We start from the raw sequence: 5,983 nt of genomic DNA on the forward strand, positions 1-5,983 counted from the left end.
GATGGAGGAAGGTGGGGGCGAGGCGGGTAAAGGTGGAAGAAGGTAAGGTATTGCTCCGGCGGCGGCGACGCGGATAGAAGGTGGAGGGAGGTGGGGATTTGGATCGGGGGAAGAGGGAGGTGGGTGTCGTGCGGGAGCTGGGGGTGGGCTTTGTTGCGGTTTGGTTTAGTGGTATTGGGGTGGTTCAGTTTGCGGCGCGGTGCAAAGAGAGAGGTGTTAGCAGAATAAGATACTGTTAGCAGAATAAGACTCTTAAGGGTGTTATCATAATAGACCCACCCTATATATATACTATTGTAGAAGCGAAAACATAGATTCAGTTTTGCATTCTTATAGAAAAATAGAACTGAGTTGTGCGTCATGTTGAAAAAACAAACATAACTTGGGCTGCTGATGTTATAGACAAGCTAGGTTGGGAGGCCCAGAGGCCGCTTGATCCAAAAAACATGGAAACATGTTGTGGGCTGCCCGTGTTAAACAACAAAACCTAGGCAGTGGACCTGGTGGGCCCGAGACTGTCAGCCTCTCGACGAACAGTTGTCTCCCGATTCCTCTTGTTTTGCTGACCATGTTGGGAATGACAGACGGCGGCGCCGCAGCGAGAGCACCAAGGCAGAGGACGACATCGAGACCACGGACCGAATGAACCAGAGCGGGGGAATACGCAGGCGGAGGGGAGTACGAGGGTTGACTTGTTCGGGTGCAGGGTGGGCCGGTGGAGCTGCTGCCGCCAGACAATGTGTGGGAGTACAGGTTTGGCCCGGCCAACGCCATAGTCTATGATGGCCAGCCACTGTATAGGAAGAGGAGGAAAGATTGAAAAAAATAAAGAAATACAAATGGATAGGTGGTTGGTCCCATATGTCTGTGTACGAGACCTGCTAGGTCCACCTGAGAAGGGGAATATGTTGGGAGGAAGGAGATTCAAAGCACGACAGCCGAGCAAACTAGTTTTTTTTAAATGGACGAGTGAACTAGTTACATACATAAGCAAATAGGCACTAAAAAAAAGGAAACAAGCTAATGGGTTCTTAGAAGAAATATTTCGGACAAAATAGATAATTACGACACATAGGCTAATGCATGAACCACTCAGATGATAAAGGTGCGTAAACAAATCTATACCTACTATTAAAAGGAATAAGTATTCTTGGTTTGGTTTGGTCCATAGCAATAATTTTATATAGCCCAAATTTTCGTCCCTCTTTTTATATAGGCTTTTTTGGTATGTCAAAGCGTACATAAGCCGAACTATGTGCGAACACAACGTATACGTGGTCTTCGGGTTGTAATTTTAGTGGGCTTTGAAGATTCTGCCTCGTTCATGGTTTTGGGAGCCCGCATATCCACATATGCATACATCCCCTAAAAAAATTCACATATGCATGCAGCGAGCGAGAAAACCGTACGTTGCACAATTCAGTCTGAACTACAAGTCCTTATGTACAGCTGTATATAGGCTTTTTTGGTATGTCAAAGCATACAGAAGCCGAACTATGTGCGAACACAATGTGTACGTGGTCTTCGGGTTGTAATTTTAGTGGGCTTTGAAGATTCTGCCTGGTTCGTGGTTTTGGGAGCCCACATATCCACATATGCATGCATCCCCTAAAAAATCAACATATGCATGCAGCAAGCCAGAAAACCATACGTTGCACAATTTAGTTCGGACTACAAGTCCTTATGTACAGCTGGTTTGAGATGAGGCGCCTACACATGTATCGATGCACTTTACCTCGAACAACCCGTATACGCATCGAGCCTGAAACCCTAGATCGACGTAAGTCTCGCCGCCACCCTACCTTCCGGATGTGGCAATGCCGTTCATGGATGATGAGCTCCTTGCAGCAACCGGTTCGGCAGCAATGTGTCCCCGGTGCTAACCTCCCCGAGCAGCTCTTCAACTTGCAGCGTCATAGAAAAAGAGCACATTGGGAAGAAGATAAACGAAAAAAGAGCCTAATGCAAAGAAGATAACAGAGGACAAGACTCAAGGAGTGGCGGCGGATAGAGATGAAATATTGTCGCCGAAGCTGCTGCAACCCTAACCTGCTGGCGGGCCGAAGGCCATGCTGTCTGCTCAACCACGTCCATGTCGATCGGCAAGATCACGCTCAGAAAAAAATAATATGTTGGACGCATCATGATATGGAAAAGCTAGCAGTCTGTGCTCAATCGTCTGGCATCGACTTTCACGGTGGTGCGGCTACCACAACATCTACCTGCACACTATAGCATTTAGAAGATGCCCCGCGCTAAGAAATTTTGGTCCAAACACATGAACATACATTTTAAATAGGGTGCTATAGCACGCTATAGTGTTTAGAAGTGGTCCATCGCTAAGAGGCTTAGCGCGTTATTTAAAACTATGGAGGATATCCAGCTGCGCTAGCAGCTACAACAGCCACAACAGGAGCTTGACAATGGCCACATCAATCAAAAGACTCCGTCTGACCGTGCATTGTCATGCGAGGGTGTGTTCTCCCGTTGCAACACATGGGCATTTGTGCTAGTAAAGTACAATATCTAGACCTTCCTGGCACACTTGATCATGATGCTGCGGCTGTCCATGTACTCGTCGGTTACGGGAAGCACACACACCCTCATGTCCAAGATCTGCATGTACATGTCGTAGCATGTGTATGTGTCCTTGTCCGTGTAGGTTATGTAGGCTTGATTCAGAGGTACCTCCCACGTGTTGAGGTCCTTGGTGTCGTTGTCTTCTTTCATGTTGGCGTAGCAGGGGTTGATGATGGTCTCAGCGAGGTCAACCACAGAGTACTTCTAGTGCCCGTTGCCGATGATCTTGCATTGCTTCTGGATGTCGACAAGCTTGTTGCACCAGATTGCCGAATCATTGCATTCTTCCTTCTCTCCAGCGTAGTGAAGGTGCAGTCGGCGCTGCCGATGAAACGGGCGAATGCTCCAGAACCTCTGATGGCCCTATAACAGTGGTAGACGAGAACCTCGTCCCGCTCGCATACCTGGGCGACCGCGATCCGCTGGTCCCTGTCAGGAGACGAATGGATGGGCATAAGGTCTAGTCCTACGACCATGTGCTTTCTCGTCTTGTAGGTACTGCTTGAACTTGGCGAGGCAGAGCTTCACCGAGTCCGGATCGTTGGTGTACATCACATTCAACTTGGTGCAGCTGTGGGACTTAATGTCGAACTCAAAGGTTAACTACTTGCTGAAGTCCATATCTAGTAGGCTCACCCCTCGGATCGCCATTGGAGTCTCTTCAAGTAAATGAGTGAGTAGACGGCAACAACCGTTTGTTTTTTAGCTCTTGGGGAACTGGATTCAACAGTAAAATGAGTGTGTATAGGTGACAACAGTTACTACCCCTCCCTCGCCCGCTGCACTCCCGGCAGAACATGCACCCTCGGCGCATTCAAACGCCTCCATTAAGAAACCTATTCCGGCCACACGTCGGTTCACGAGTGGGTCTGTATTGGTACTGTCATAACAAGTGTTAGTGGTCACTTTACTTAAAATTAATTAGCTTTAATTAAAATGTATTCTTAAAACAAGCAATGCATTGGCTCGTTCTATTAGTGCCACAGGATCAACATGCACAACAATTAGAATTATTATTCTTAGGACGCACATGATCAACACATTCGCCACACTTTCACACAGACAATACTACCAAGTTTGAACAGTTTGTTATCGTTGCTGTCCTCTGCATCATCATGCCGTGTTCCCCATCTTGCAAGATTCAGAACCAACAAATAAGATTCAAATAATAAGTACAACAAAGATGCCTACACATCTCATTGATTCTCAACTTCCAAGATTCAGAACCAACAAATAAGATTCAAATAATAAGTACAACAAAGATGCCTACACATCTCATTGATTCCCAGCTTGCAAGATTCAGAGGCCTCTTGATAAAGTGAATATCGGGATTAAATCCATCTTGGCTAGCCATGTCATACAACCCAAGAACTTGGCGACTGCTCTTGACCATCACAACATCTGTAGTAGAGTATTCCTGTTTCCACAGATAAGAAAGAGCATGGATTTAGGACTCTAGCAGCCGTAGGGATGGTTGTACAAACATTGGACTTTTCTTTTGGCCACCAATTCTATCTATGTTCCTGATTGATTGAATCTTTGACGCATCCCTGAAAGTGCAACTATCCCTGGGTGGTTTTGGTAATTCCTAACAACATATATCTCATTGAGCTAATGCTATTTCAAGATAAATATTTCAGGAAAGCTCAATGATTGCATGGCATGGATGAGAAAAGTGGATCCCTCAAAATGCTAAGGACAAAAGGATTGGCTCAAGCTCAAAGCACAAGACTCTACATTTTCTATTTTAGTGATCCAAACATTGAGTCTATAGGAAAAGCCAATACTATCAATGAGGGATGAGGTGTTGCTTAATGGCTTTCTTGCTCAAAATGCTTAGTGATATGCTCCAAAGCCCTCAACTACTTTCTCATATACACATATGACCCAAACCAAAAGTCGAACTCGGCCCCACCGATTCTTTCTATTTGGCACCACCGAGTTCAGATGTCATAGCCACTGCCACAAACCCTAGTCTTTTCGGTCTCACCGATAGGGATCTTGGTCTCATCGAGATGGGATTGTAAGCTCTCTGTTTCCCTTCGTAACGTCTCGGTCAAACCGAGATGAGCGACCGGTCCCACCGAGATTGCAATGCAAACTCTCTGTTTCCCTTTCGTAACATTTCGGTCTCACCGAGATGAGCGAATCGGTCCCACCGAGTTTGCTTGACCAACTCTCTAGTTAGCTTATTACCAAAAGCGGTCCCACTGAGTTTGTGTAATTGGTCTCACCGAGATTACGTTATGCCCTAACCCTAACCATATCGGTCCCACCGAGTTGACATGTCGGTCCCACCGAAAATCCTAACGGTCACATTATTTGCTAAATCGGTCCGACCGAGTTTGACGATTCGGTCCCACCGAGATTGGTAATTTGTGTGTAACGGTTAGATTTTGTGTGGAGGCTATATATACCCCTCCACCCACTCTTCATCCATGGAGAGAGCCATCAGTACGTGCCTACACTTCCAACCTACATTTTCTGAGAGAGAACCACCTACACTTGTGTTGAGGTCAAGATATTCCATTCCTACCATATGAATCTTGATCTCTAGCCTTCCCCAAGCTGCTTTCCACTAAAATCTTCTTTCCACCAAATCCAAATCCTGAGAGAGAGAGAGAGAGTTGAGTGTTGGGGAGACTATCATTTGAAGCACAAGAGCAAGAAGTTCATCATCAATACACCATTTCACTACTAAGGAAAACCCTAGCAGTAGCGCTGGTTTTGTGCTCACTAGTAGCGCGGGTAGGCGCGCTACTAATAAGGCGCTACAGCTATTGCTTAGCAGTAACGTGCGCCGGCGCGCGCTACTTCTAGGACAAATAGCTGTAGCATTTGTTCATCCCCACGCTACTGCTAATGAAACTAGTGGCAGCGCATTTTCTGTCCATCGCTACTAGTATTCATTTTTTTATTTTTTTATTTTTAGTGTATTTATGCGGTTTTCTCTCCATCGTACAAATATTGGTACAATACCAGTTATGAGGTTTACATCATTATGTTCAGTGTGTCAAATGAAGGTGGATTAGGTTCAAGTGGAGGCAATATGTGGTGCATGTCAAAAGTATACTACTAATCCAAACTTGATCTAGTTTGGACTAGTAGTACTTTCGATGTGCACCACATGTTGCCTCCACTTGAATCTAATCCACCAGCACAAGCTATTTAATCATCATCATAGTAATTACCACCAACATTATTTATTTAATCACCACTAACACTAGCTAATAATAATCATCATAGTCATAACCACCAACACTAGCTATTTTATCATCATAGTAAATGTGTAGCACATCATCATCCTCAAACTCATTTCTAGCTAGCTAATCACTCCTGCTGCTCTCTCTTAGGTAGAATAACATAAAACATGTGTAGCTCTCCTTCTTGATCAAGTTGGAGC

Source organism: Triticum dicoccoides, chromosome 1B (assembly GCF_002162155.2).
Source record: "Triticum dicoccoides isolate Atlit2015 ecotype Zavitan chromosome 1B, WEW_v2.0, whole genome shotgun sequence".
Lineage (NCBI taxonomy): Eukaryota > Viridiplantae > Streptophyta > Magnoliopsida > Poales > Poaceae > Triticum > Triticum dicoccoides.